At 41.7% G+C, this 15,131-nt stretch overlaps 1 long non-coding RNA gene across 1 annotated transcript; it reads left to right on the top strand.

Moving 5' to 3' along the window:
* Window positions 1–11,558: 11,558 nt before the first annotated feature.
* On the top strand, window positions 11,559–14,444 carry LOC105948517. The gene is made up of 3 exons (XR_004220557.1): window positions 11,559–11,854; window positions 12,672–12,704; window positions 13,993–14,444. It is a non-coding gene; the product is annotated as an uncharacterized LOC105948517 (long non-coding RNA).
* The last annotated feature ends 687 nt before the right edge of the window (window positions 14,445–15,131 follow it).

Raw genomic sequence — 15,131 nt, 5'->3', positions numbered from 1 at the left:
CATTGACAATGGTGTAATTGTGTAAACACATATAGAAGATACATTGATTTGTCGTAGTGCAGTTACCAGAGCTACATTACAACTGAATATTACAACTGGAATAGAGGTGTTTAGTCCTCCTATAATATGCATCTGGCATATGGCGCAGAGCACAGCGCTTTCTTAGAAAAGACCACATCTCCATGTGCCACCGCTCTTTCCATGTGCCACCCCCAGGGCCGGATTTGATAAGACAGCACCCCAAGGCCGCCCTTTTTCCCGGCCCGCCCCTAAATTTGTGCTGCCCTAGGCTCAGGCCTTTGTGCCCTTGCCACATATTGGGCCTTGCCACCCCCTCCTGTATGCAGCACGGCTTGTACACTGCAATATCGGGGTGGATAATATGGGAACCCAATTCTAAATGTCCAATCTGTTAGTCTATTTTCTACTTGTCAGATTTATATTTTTTTTACTCTATGCTGTTGTGTATACATTTCATAATTTTGTAGTTTCTGTTTATACCATGCCTGAAGCAGGGACCGAAGTAGTCCCAAAAGCTTGCGTTCTTTAATATGCTTGGTAAACCAATAAAAGATGTCACCTACGCTATATTTTTTTGGTTTTGTTCTATGGCTAACAAAATGCAACACTCTGTTACGCTGTCTACAGAAACAAGCAATCAGATAAGGTTAACACAATTATGGTTATTACTTATGTAAAGAGCATTCGTTTATTGACGAAGTACAGGTATAGGACCCATTATCCAGAATGCTCGAGACCAAGGGTTTTCTGGATTAGGGGTCTTTCCGTAATTTGAATTTTCCTACCTTAAGTCTACTAAAAAATCAATAAAATATTAATTAAACCAAACAGGATTGTTTTGCATCCAATAAAGATCTTAGTTGGGATCAAATACAAGGTTCTGTTTTATTTTTACAGAGAAAAAGGAAATCAATTTTAAAAACCTGAATTATCTGATTAAAATGGAGCCTATGGGAGACAGGCTTTCCATAATTCGGAGCTTTCTGGATAACGGGTTTACGGATGCTGTTGATAAAACGTTAAAAAGCAAAGTTCAATTATGCCCTTTCTGTCTAAATATAGTGCATAATTCAAATAATACCAAATATGGGTAGTTTTATGGAAATTCTTGTTAAGATCATAAACCCAAAGTAGTACAAAAGTGAATTTCCAGAGCACCATACCATACGTAGCATACTTTAGACTGAAAGGCTACATTGTAAATTCCACTGTATGAGACAGTCTGCTCCTACATAGTTACACACCATATCTGCCACATGAACTTGGGTACAACGACCAAATACCAGAATATGAAAGCTTGAGAACTTCAAAGCAAAATTATACCACATTATTTATTCAGTGCCAACACACTTTCTCAGCACTTTACTGAGATTTTACCATTCAACGCCCTAGCGGGGTTTCTAATCAAAGGTCCCTCTAACATTCATACTAGGACTAAAGGTGGCCATACCCAGGCAGATTTAAGCTGCCGATTTGAGTTCTTTAGCCTGATTCACTTGTGGGGACCCACGATGGACTGAAAATTTGCCAAGTGTTGGTCAAGGAGGCTTGATTTTGATGTTGGATCAGGGACCACATCAGCAGGGACCACATCAGCAGGGACCACCTCACTCTGACTGCTCCTATTCCCGTCAGGCCAAACAATTGGATTACTCCAATATCGCCCACCTTAGATATCGGGAGAAAGATTTTGTTTGGCGACCTTGCCAAATAAGCAGATCTTATAGTGTATGACCACCTTAATTTTTATTAGGAGCCAAAATCCTCCTTGTATGTTTTTGTAATGTGGAAGGAAGCCCACACAGGCATGGGGAGGACATACTGTACAAACTAGTTGCAGAAAACTCCCAGACCTGGAATCAAACTCAGGACCCCAACATTGCAAAGTACAAGCACTACCCAATGTACCTTACAGTAGGTAAACAGAAAAAACCTTATATTTTTGGAAACTACACATCATAAACAATTAAAAGTGAGTACGTTTTTATTTGTACACAAAGTTACAAACAAATTAGTATGTAGCATGTCTGAGGCATAGAAACTAGGATGGTGACAAACAGGTTTTAGGTGGCTGCATATGGGTTTTATAGAATTTTTAAACCAAAGTACTTATATTTTATTGTAACTGTTTAAAGGTTTCTCAGACTTATTACCAACTATAGAGTGTGGAGTGCAAACCATGAAAACAACATTCTGCAAATGTGAGCTGAGAGCCCTGAATATAAAACTTAGAAATAAGTGATTTCTAAGTAAAAATAAATGCTTCACTGTCCTAGATGATTTTACTACCAACACCTATTCAGTTCTTTCCAGTCTGCAAGCAGGAAACTGTGGGATGAAGTTGACTGTAAGTGATGTACTTAGGTAAAAATATACATTTTGTATATCTATGGATGGAATTTTTATTTTGCCCATTGGGTAAGAGCAGCCCCTAAGGATGACAATGTTTATGGGTCCAGCAAGGAAGTTCTAGTATTGGGAAGCTCTAAACCCCATAGCCTATATAAGGAGGTGGAAAGAAAGGAAGAGTCTCTTAAACCTCATTAAAGGACAAACAAAGGTATAATATTATATAACACCTTATGGAAGGACAGTGTATATCAGATACCTTAAATTTGCCTCCTTGCTCTCATAACTAATCCTTTCCTGCTGCATCTCCTTTACAGCAGGGTCAGTGGTATAACTATAGAGGAAGCAGACCCTGTGGTCGTAGGGGGCAGGGATGGGCGATAGGGGAGCCGGTAATGCAGGATCTACTTCATCAATAGTCATAGAAATCCCCCTCCCCAGCTGCACTTTTCTACCCTGGTGCGAGCGGCTGAAGGGAGCACTTTATCTTGCATCTCTAATATTTACAATATTGGCCTCAAAATCCATAAAGCTACTAAATTGTGCAGTAATGAACATAGCAGAAAATTGCCAGATCTAACTGACAACAATGTGAAGTGCAGTGATTAAATTCACACCCACAATTATCTTAGAATGTGCCCACATGTACAATATCTTCAACTGGCAGTGCCAGGTCACAGTGCCTCCCATTGAAAGTTGACCACGGCAGTTCTCCATTGTTGTTATATTAAACCACCCTGTGTGCCACAGCCTATGAGACTGTCAGAGTTGTATTACTGTTAAATTGCGTTCAAACTGATAAATGTTTGTTTTTCTGAATTTTTTTTCAGACAAATAAAACCCAAGCCTTTTACACAATCACTTTTGAGTTTCACGTTGTATACTGTCTGATTATTAGAGATAAACTGATAACAACTGCCACTTGCATTTACCCACTTGATATGAGGCTAAGCCTAGAAACCGCCGTGAAGCCCATTATCAGGTAAACTTATTATTTATGACTGCCATTGTTTCCAGTTTTTTATACATACTAAGCTACAGACGGCTCTATAGTCATACACTGCATTTATGATGGAACCTGTGTTGTATTGTATCACTTTGCAGAATTTTTTTGAAAATTAACTTTTTTTATAGTACTAATTATTGCTAATCAATATAAATCTTATAAGTTGTAATATGTTTTCATTTTTTATATTTATTGAAATTTTTATATTGTACTGTTAATCACAACAATGTTTTTCACAGTGATCATTCTGGCCAATTAGCCAACTCCTGTTGAGTCCTATATGTTTTGTCTGTATCTTTTGTCTACACTACATTCTCTATATTTAAATACATTAAATTGGCATTGACATTTTATTCTATATACCATTTCAGCCCAGACCATGACCTTTAACATCCAGCCATGCTCTACCTAAAGGAGAAGGGAAGGTAAAATCTAAGTAAGCTTTATCAGAAAGGTCTGTGTAAATACAGCCATAAGCACTCACAGAAACGCTGCACTGAATCCTCTATCAAAAGAAACACAGGATTTCTTGTCTCTTTTTTTGTAAAAATGTTCTTGGGTATCAGACTTCCTCTCAGAAAATTCCTTCATTCTCAGAGCCAGAGTCTGCCCAGCTCTCTCCCCTCTCCTGCTCCCCCCTCCCATAAGAATTCACACACTCCCCCCACCCTTAGGAATGTGTATTCTGAGCTATAACGTCTAGACTGCAAACAGGAAGCTATGAAGGCCAAGCCAAAATGGCAGCTGTTGTCTTAAACAAACAGAGAAACTTCTAAGGCTGTTTACTCATGTATGATAAAGCTTACTGCAGAATAAATATAGCATTCTAGGTAGAACTAATGTGGCAAATCTATTGGCAGTAAAATGCCAAAATGACTTTCCTTCTCCTTTTAAACCTACGCCTGCTGAGCTCCATCTCTCCAGTGAAATTAGGGACAAAATATTTGAAAGGTTTAAACATTTTGAAGTTAAAAAAAAAACCCAAATCAATACAATTTTGCCTAGGACAACTCCTATTGACTTCTACATAAACTCACAAGCTTTCAGATGCAAGTCTTACATTTTACAAAATTTCGAAAGTTGATGAATGAGCTCTTAGTGTCACACACAGAAATGTATAGCTTCTGCTGGGGATTAGAATATATTATATACTTATTAACCCCATTTTTTCCTAAAAAAGACATCGAAAAGTTTGTTATGGGGACAATGGTTTTGTATTCTGCTTTCATTTTGGAATTTGAGTTTGCTCTTTATGACTGTAACTATTTATTTGCAATAACTGATGTGCCATTTTCCTGCTATTCGTAGCACTACAATAATTGATGTTTCTGGCACTGGGGAGTTGAAGGCTCATATGGCAGTCTATAACAGCAGTGACTATTTGTATCCATACCAAGGATCAGAAATTGAGCTGTACACCCACACAGTGATTTACATTGGAGTGTTCCTTAATGGGCCAGATCCAAGTCAGTATGCCATGGTACTGAAAAACTGCTATGCCACTCCATCAAACGATCCCGATGATCCCATAAAATATTATATCATGCAAAACAGGTATAGTATGAGGATACAAGAATTTGTGGGTGCTCATGGCCATAAGGACAAAGCTGGGGTGTAACAAGGAGGGGCAAAGCCCATGGCCAGAACAGCACTCAATCCTGCCTCTGAATCTCCATATGAAAATAATTACCTTACTTTAAAATTCATATTCTATATCAGTTACTGCCATTTCTCATTATTGGTTCCTGGTTTTTGTACAGATGCCCTAACAGATATGATGGCACTGTTGAAGTAGAGACAAATGGCGTAGATAGCACAGCAAAATTCTCTTTCGAAGTGTTTGCATTTGTCGGTGATTATGACCGGGTCTATATGCACTGTGACATCTATGCGTGTATCAAGAGTATCTACACCTGCGAACCTGTGAGTACAACCATCTGTTGAAGAGATTTTAGAAAACCAAAAGGGATATACAGTATTCACAAAACAACCCAAGTTTATGTAACACTTGTTTGGCTAGGAAGTGGTTAAAACCAGGCTAGTAGTAATGGAGAGCATGTGTTACATGCGACTCCCTTTCTTAGGATGGGCCTTCGCTTAGGTGGAAGAGACCTGACCGGAGACGAGGGTGTAGTTGAACTCCAGCACCTTCATTATGATGCACAGCTCCTACCAACTTTAATCTCACTTTAGTCTTAAATCACACTAATTCCAGCACCAACCACCCTTCTGCTCCCTACACATTTTAGTGCTTGCTCTGCTGCTCCTTCACCCTTAAAATCCTATTTATTCCCCATCTCATTCATTCACAATCATGTACTAATCCCAGCACCTTCAGGCTCTTGCTTATTTCCCATTTTTAGGCCTTTCCTGTTACCCACAGCCGCCTTTAATGGTGCATCTGGCACAAGGCACAGAGTGCATCACTCACATCTGAAAAGGAGCCCTATATTTGAATCCTATTAAGTACAGACCACTGGGAAGCCTTAGAGGAGAACTAAACCGTACAAATGAATATGGCTAAAAATGTTGTATTTTATATACTGTACTTACTGCACCAGCCTCAAGTTTCAGCATCTCTGGGCAGCTCTAAGAAGCCAAGCTTAGGGGTCGTGGCAAATTATCAAGCAAAAAATGATGTTGGCCTGTAATATAGGCTGATGCTACAGGGCTCATTATTAAATTCTGAGTATAGTGTGAGTGGGTCCCTAAGCTCAGTAAGTGACAGCAGCACAGAGCATGTGCAGTGAATCGGCAGAAAAGAAGATGGGGAGCTACTGGGGCATCTTTGGAGGCACAGATCTTCCCTGCTAAAGGGCTGTGGTTGCCTTGGGCTGGTACAGAAACCTAAAACACAATGTGCAGCATTTCTGCCCTACTTTTTTAGTTACATTTTAGTCCTCCTTTGAGTCTCCAGGAACTTATTCCTTTATTATGCTTTATTATCATGAATGACACTCAAGAAAGGGGCAAGCGAAGGAACCCATTTCCACGTGGCATTCAGTTCCATGTGAAATCTGGAACTGCAGCAATCATACAGAGTGGAAAGCAGGGGTAAAGTGCAAGAAATGGTGGATTAAACCAATTTTTTGTCACTATGCACCCTACCTATCATGTTATAAATATTCTCATATGCTCCTTAATAGCAACAACATCTTCCCTAAAGAAATAAACAGTGTGCCTTGTGAGTATTTATATGTGCGCTGCATGTAGCTGGTATTTATACACCCTTCCAGCAATAGCTTACAGTCCAAGACAGATGGAAATTTGGAGGGAATTAGGGGACTGTTGTGCGGGGCCCAGACTATACCGTCACTTTAAAGGGGGCCCGGCAGTGATAGAGTTATTTTTTTAGGTCGGGCCCCCTTTTAAAGAACTATGGCCCTGTCATTGGCGGCCAGCGGGAAATGTGATTGGTTGCGCCCCGTGCGTGCGTCCGTACGCACGGAGCGCAACCATATAAAAAGGGCAGAGTAGCGGGGAGCCGACAGAGACCTAGACGTCGCGGTCAGAAGAAGTCGCTGTAGAGGCGAAGGGAGTTGCTGGGGCGGGCTGGAGGACGTCGCTCTGGGTGTGGAGCTGGAAGATGCCACAGGGGAGGCGGAGAGAGCTGGAGGAAGTCGATTGTGGGGGCGGGGAGCTGGGAGAAGTCGCTGTGGGGGGGCTGGAGGAAGTCGATTGTGGGGGCGGGGAGTTGGGAGAAGTCACTGGGGGGGTGGCTGGAGGAAGTTGATTGTGGGGGCGGGGAGCTGGGAGAAGTCACTGTGGGGGGGCTGGAGGAAGTCACTGGTGGGGAGGGATCTGGAGGAAGTTGATTGTGGGGGGGCTGGAGGAAGTCACTGGTGGGGAGGGTGCTGGAGGAAGTCGATTGTGGGGGGGCTGGAGGAAGTCACTGGTGGGGAGGGAGCTGGAGGAAGTCGATTGTGGGGGGTCACTGGTGAGGAGGGATCTGGAGGAAGTCGATTGTGGGGCAGGGAGCTGGGAGAAGTCACTGTGGGGGGGCTGGAGGAAGTCACTGGGGGGGTGGCTGGAGGAAGTTGATTGTGGGGGGGCTGGAGGAAGTCACTGGTGGGGAGGGAACTGGAGGAAGTCGATTGTGGGGGGTCACTGGTGGGGAGGGATCTGGAGGAAGTCGATTGTGGGGCAGGGAGCTGGGAGATGTCGCTGTGGGGGGGCTGGAGGAAGTCGATTGTGGGGGCGGGGAGGTGGGAGAAGTCGCTGGGGGGGGGCTGGAGCAAGAGGATGCTGGGGGAGCTGTGCAGATGTGGGGAGCTGGGGCACACATCAACCGCAGGAAGTCACAAGTTGTGGTTAATAGGTTACTGTATATACACTGGGTGGGAGAAGTGAATGTCAAGCAATATCTGGAACTCTGTAGGGTAGGAAAATATATGATGTTGCCTGGTAATACTTCCATTGGTAGGGAGGTAAACTGGTGGTTAGGACCGACTGGGAACCTTATTAGGCAGCTCCTGATAGCCGCAGTTAGTGTTGGGGGTGGCGCCTGGCAACGGGAGTGAGGTGGTTATGAAACCGACTGGGAAACGTATTAGGCGGCTCCTGATAGCCGCAGTTAGTGTTGGGGTGGCGTCTGGCAATGGGAGTGAGATGGTTAGGATTGACTGGGAACCTTTTTAGGCGGCTCCTGATAGCCGCAGTTAGTGTTGGGGGTGGCGCCTGGCAATGGGAGTGAGGTGGTTACGAGACCAACTGGGAACCTTAATAGGCGGCTCCTGATAGCCGCAGTTAGTGTTGGGAGTGGCGCCTGGCAACGGGAGTGAGGTGGTTAGGACCGACCGGGAACCTTATTATGCGGTTCCTGATAGCCGCAGTTATTGTGGGGGCTGGCAACGGGAGTTAGGTTGTTACGGGACCGACTGGGAACCTTATTAGGCGGCTCCTGATAGCTGCAGTTAGTGTTGGGGGTGGCGCCTGCCAATGGGAGTGAGGTGGTTACGAGACCAACTGGGAACCTTATTAGGCGGCTCCTGATAGCCGCAGTTAGTGTTGGGAGTGGCGCCTGGCAACGGGAGTGAGGTGGTTAGGACCGACTGGGAACCTTATTATGCGGCTCCTGATAGCCGCAGTTATTGTGGGGGCTGGCACCTGGCAACGGGAGTGAGGTTGTTACGGGACCGACTGGGAACCTTATTAGGCGGCTCCTGATAGCCGCAGTTAGTGTTGGGGGTGGCGCCTGGCAACGGAAGTGAGGTTGTTAGGACCGACCGGGAACCTTATTATGCGGCTCCTGATAGCCGCAGTTATTGGGAGTGAGGTTGTTATGGGACCGACTTGGAACCTTAATAGGCGGCTCCTGATATCCGCAGTTAGTGTTGGGGGTGGCGCCTGGCAACGGGAGTGAGGTGGTTATGAAACCGACTGGGAAACGTATTAGGCGGCTCCTGATAGCCGCAGTTAGTGTTGGGGTGGCGTCTGGCAATGGGAGTGAGGTTGTTATGGGACCGACTGGGAACCTTATTAGGCGGCTCCTGATATCCGCAGTTAGTGTTGGGGGTGGCGCCTGGCAACGGGAGTGAGGTTGTTATGGGACCGACTTGGAACCTTAATAGGCGGCTCCTGATAGCCGCAGTTAGTGTTGGGGGTGGCGCCTGGCAACGGGAGTGAGGTAGTTAGGACCGATTGGGAACCTTAATAGGCGGCTCCTGATAGCCGCAGTAAGTGTTGGGGGTGGCGCCGGCAACGGGAGTGAGGTTGTTACGGAACCGACTGGGAACCTTATTAGGTGGCTCCTGATAGCTGCAGTTAGTGTTTGGGGTAGCACCTGCAATGGGAGTGAGGTGGTTACGAAACCGACTGGGAAACTTATTAGGCAGCTCCTGATAGCCGGAGTTAGTGTTGGGAGTGGCGCCTGGCAACAGGAGTGAGGTGGTTAGGACCGACTGGGAATCTTATTAGGCGGCTCCTGATAGCTGCAGTTAGTGTTGGGGGTCGCACCTGGCAAAGGGATTGAGGTGGTTATGCAACCGATTGGGAACCTTATTAGGAGGCTCCTGATAGCCGCAGGATATATTGGGGTGGAATTTGGTGTGAGGGGAGCACCTTTTTGTAGATTGATGCCGTATAATTTGGGCGGCTCCTGATAGCCGCAGGATATACTGGGGTGGAAGTTGGTGTGAGGGGAGTGCGCAACGCTTATTCTAAGCAGGAACTGCGTCTTTTACGATGGTGCAGGTGGGTGTTTTGACATCCGCACTGATTGCGTTTAACACCAGTACCCATCCCTACTACACGTATATATAAAGTGATTGTGACCACCTGAGACAGATTGGCTTGAACCTTCCCCATGTATATATCAATGGATGCACCCTAAATTGTGTAAATATATGATTTTGCCCCCTGTAATCATGCTCTGAAATTGACCCTTTGATGGAATAAACCATGGTAATTGATTAACTCAGAGCTGTTGTATGTGCACAGTTGTGTGTGTTTTTTTAATGTATCCATGTCACAGGTTGACATGGAGCAATGAAATAGGATCCTCATTAAGTCTATATATAAAGTATTATTTTATCTAAATATGAATTGAAGGTTATGTATTAATTAATCAGATGAAGCACAACAATTTTGCCTGGTTTAAGAGTATTGAGGGTGGTAGATAACCTGTGTAATCTGATCTTGTGGTTACATTGAGCTTTTGAGGACTCCTGTTGAATGTCTCAGGGTGGCACTTTCTTCTGAAGCCCCCTGGGAACACCAAGTGAAGGTGGACTTCTCTATGCCAATAAGATACTGTGTAACCAATGAACTTGTGATGTAGTTTATTGGTTTTCGTTTAAGCACTTTTTTTGCGGTTTTTAAATTATTTGCCATTAATTCTGCCCCTTTCTAACCACAAGTATAAAAAAATTGTATTACTGTATAAAAAAACTATAAACTATATTTATACATGCACTGAACCTAGTTTTTTTTGGGTTCGGCCGAACCCCCGAATCCATTGTAAGGGATTTGGCTGAATACCGAACCAAATCTGAATCCTAATTAGGATACGGAATGGTTAAATGTTGACTTCTGTGTTCACGCGGTGACATTTAACCCGTCAAATCCTAATTATCGTATGCTAATTAGGATTTGCACTCGGTTCGGCCAGGACCGAATCCTGCCCGAATACCGAAACGAATCCTGGATTCGGTGCATCCCTATACATACCATGTATGAAAATATATATTATGTGCAAATTCTTTTTTTGGTTCTTGAACAATTTCCTTTATATTCTGCCCCTTAGTAACTTCAAATATAAAATGAAGTAAAACAATATCTGCTCTTGCAACCAAAAAGCTGTAAACAAGATAAAATTCAGCATAATGTACCTTAATTCACATGAGCATTAAAAAAGGGCTTTTTCTGGATTTACGGCCTGGTCAATAGCGGCTGCATAGTACAGAGTGCTTGTGTAATTCTGTGTTGTGCTCAATGACGATAAAATCATTTATATACCATTTTTTTCCCCATGGGACTCAAAGCACTTTACAGCAAGCAAGGCACGAAGTATGCTGGGACATTAAAGGAAAACTATACCCCTAGAATAAAGACTTAACCAAGAGATAGTTTATATCATATTTAGTGGCCTATTAAAGGGGATATATACCATAAATGTTTACAATGCACTAAACCATGTAAAATGATGTAAAATAGAAGGAAGTGCTTTTATTTTAATACTTTTTGGGTTCAAATATGTCCATAACTGCTTGAAAACTCCCTTTATTTATTTATTTTATTTATTATTTATTTATTACTTTATATAAAATGTCTCCTTTAAATAATCTTATGAAACTGGAATATATATATATATATATATATATATATATATATATCAGTAAATATTGCCCCTTTGCTTTCCTCTTGACCCTCCATTTTGTGATGGGCTGGGTGCTCCCTCAGAGATCACCTGACTGGAAATAATGCAGCTCTAACTGTAACAGGAAGTAGTGTGGGAGCAAAAGATTGAAATTGTCCATTATTTAACTTATGTGGCCTAACGTGTATGTGCCCTTTATTTGTGTGCACTGTGAATCGTATGATCCCAGGAGGCGGCCCTTAGTATTTAAAATGGCAAGTTTCTATTTAGGAGTACCCAATGGCACATACTACTAGAAATGTATTATTTTATAAAAATGGTTTATGGTAATGATTTAGATGAAGCATGGTTTTACATATGAACTGTTTTACATACCTACATTGTTTGGGGGTATAGATTCTCTTTAAGTGACTTTTCCAGGGTCACAAGGAGTTGTCACAAGCAACCGAACTAGGGTCTCTAGCATGAGATCCTACAGCAAAGGCTGCTCACCTAACCTCTAGGTTAATAATATTAGGAAAGGGCAAGTTTGCATGCATTGCTGTGTCTGTAACTGTTGCAATTAAACAGTTCTACTCTGTGCTGTGGCCTGTTAAATGTAATAGACTGTTTTCTTTGCTTTTTATATTCAGATGCACCTGATCCTACAACTGCACCGGCTGGTAAAACATTATTTAATTTAAACATATTTTAAGCTACTGTAGCTAAGATCAGGCAGTGCACTCTGTTCTTACTCGCATTGACCCCATATGTAATATATCTGTCACAGTTTGACAAGCTGTGACAAGCTTTACAGCAAGCAAGGCTGCCATTAGAGGTGCAGTAAGTATGTTGGGACACCAGGAGCTGGTTTACACAAAAAAAAAAAATATATATATATATATTTATAGAGTACTACATTGTTTGGGGGGGTATAGATTCCCTTTAAGTGACTTTTCCAGGGTCACAAGGAGTTGCCACAAGCAACCGAACTAGGGTCTCTAGCATCCTACAGCAGAGGCTGCTCACCTAACCTCTAGGCCAACTCCTTCTTTTATCAGAATAATATAAGGAAAGGGCAAGTTTGCATGCATTGCTGTGTCTGTAACTGGTGCAATTAAACAGTTCTACTCTGTACTGTGGCCTGTTAAATGTAATAGACTGTAATAGGCCTTCTCTCATAGACTCCATTTTAAGCAAATAATTCACATTTTTGAAAATGATTTCCTTTTTCTCTGTAATAATAAAACAGTACATTGTACTTGATCCCAGCTAAGATATAATTATGCCTTAATGGAGGCAAAGTATTTAAATTATTTTTTAGCAGACTTAAGGTATGGAGATCCAAATTACGGAAAGATCCCTTATCCAGAAAACCCCAGGTCCCGAGCATTCTGGATAACAGGTCCCATACCTGTATAGATATATATGCACAAATAGAAAAATGTACCAATTTTGTGGGTTAATATATGTAATAAGCTTTTCTTTTTTGCTTTTCAGATTCTGATACTAAACCTACATCTGCAGCTTGTGGTAAAACATCCCTTTTTTCATTTAAATTAACTTATGATAACAGTAGGCAATGAATTCACCTCCCATTTCTTAAACCCATAGCAACTCATAGTTTAAAGGCCATTGACACCAAACATTTAATATATTAAATGTCTGAACCTCATTGTGGTGACACCAAAGTTCTTGGTGGTGGGGGTCTCTTGATGATGACATGGCAGGCATGGTTGCGCAGTTTTGAACTTTGCCAACCCATCACCAGGAGCTTGGACCAGAGGTCATGACAAATGGGAAGCAATTCAAGTAATTTGTTTCCTATCCATAGAACTATTAATGTATTGCCTTAAAAGGGACATAAAACACATAAAAAGCAGTGTTGTTACAGCTACAGCTAAATGGTACTTGACCATAACTCCCAGCTATCTTTATCATATTGATGATGATTATCCTTCCTATCAAAAGGTAACACATGATGGGAAATTTAGTTCAGAAACAATAGTCATTTTGCCTGGCCTGGAAATGAGCATAATAGTCATCCCTATGACTGGCCAGGTCACTGGGGATTATTTACTTATGCAGGTCTAGTATGCACATGCAATTGCACACATACTTCATTATGCGTAGGACTCAACTGAGCTAATATTTGGTGTTGGGATGTCATTCCTTGTGCTCATCATCAAAATAATGTCTGTGGTCAGTTCTTTAGTTCTGTTGACGCAAGCTGCTGTCAGTAAAAGGAACTGTCTTACACCACTTGCATAGGTGTTTTTCATGGCTTCTAAATGTGTGTTAGAATGTTTTCAAAGAGCCGCCTATATAAGTGGTGTCAGGCAGTTCCAACTGAAACCAATGGGAGAGAAACCGCCCTGTGATCTGCTTTTTTATTGAGATCCAGTATAATAAATATTCAGTTGAGGTACAAAGATAAGCTCTTGAGAGTACCAGTGGTGTCAGGTTGTCAATAGGAGCTGTCAGGGGGTGTATTAAGTACTTCTCCGCTGGCTAAAATAAGTCAATGAAGAAAACACGCCATGTGCTTTTAGTCTTATGAATCCATTTTAATACAGTAATTTGAATTAGTGTTAAATTTATTATGACCACTGTTTTTGCTCCGCCTGATATCGTCCTACTTTCTAAAGAAGTAGTAGTAGTAGTTGCTCTACTGGGGTTCTTCTGTTTTCTTAAATGTCTGCTCCAATCGTGTTCTTGCATGAGAGTTTTTCTGGAGGTATTTTATTCTTAATTATTAACAATCACTAAAGTGAGATGGATTTCAGTAATGACTTTCTTCTAATCCTCTTCTCTCCCCCAGGCACACATTCATCCTGGACTGTGCTATTAATGCTCACATCAGTTGTCATGTTTTTTGGAAAGCCGTGACCTTCTGAACTGGATTTAAAGAACCTAAAGACCAATGCACTGCAGTAATCTTCGGCTTTCATCAAACAATGATAATGTAGGTCTCTTTAAAAATCTATAACGGCTCATATGCAAAATCCTGCTTCATACAAATAAGCCATTTTTATAGAAATATACCTTTTTAGCAGTCTGTGTCGTTGGTTAATCCTAAATAGAATACTGTCATTTTAAGTACTAAGGGCCACCCCCTGGGATAATATGATTCATGTGGCATGCATAAATGTTAAGTCATTGGCCAATTAATGGTCAAATTCCTGTCTTTTACCCCCGCCCCATGACTTCCTGTTGCAGTTAGAGCTGCATTACTTCCTGCCAGGTGATCTCTAAACCCAGCCCAGCACAAAATGGTGGCTCAAGTGAAAAGATGTAAAAAGGCAAAATTTACTGATAATATACAGTATATTTCAGTTTGGTGAGATTTAATAGGCCACTTAATAAACTATAAATAGCTGTTAATTAAGTATTCATTCTGGGGGTATCGTTTCCTTAATATATAGTATATGTTTATATACTATATAACTGTAAGAAGTAATAAGTCAAGCATTATGCAGAAAAACCTTCAGCCTATAATAACGAAGCAAGATTTCTACTTAATTTATCTCTGGAATTTTCCAGAAACATTTCTACACTGGATTTCTGGAACCTGCAAACAAATGAACTTAATTTTTTTTTAATTAGCAAATATCAGTAATGAATGAATACAGATTTTATCAATTAAATGTCTCATGTTGCGAGCACAAGGCAGCTATTGGATATACATGTAATTATGGGGACTCTTAAAGAAACATTTTTAATTGAAGACAATTATTACATTAATAATAAATTGAGTGAATAAAAATAGCACTGAAATGAAAGAAATAAATGCTTCCAATTACAAATAAAATGCACTCAGTCATTTCGAATCTACACTTTAACACTTTAGGACATATTAAGTTTCATTTTTAGGACAAATCCTCACACATAAAATTGTAGCATATTGCCAGTACCAGGCTTGGGAATGCCCGGGCAGAGAAGCCTGAGTGACTCCCTTTG

This window comes from Xenopus tropicalis, chromosome 9 (assembly GCF_000004195.4).
Source record: "Xenopus tropicalis strain Nigerian chromosome 9, UCB_Xtro_10.0, whole genome shotgun sequence".
Classification (NCBI taxonomy): Eukaryota; Metazoa; Chordata; class Amphibia; order Anura; family Pipidae; genus Xenopus; species Xenopus tropicalis.
The sequence above is the reverse complement of the archived record's forward strand: the minus strand, read 5'-3'. Positions and strand labels throughout refer to the sequence as shown.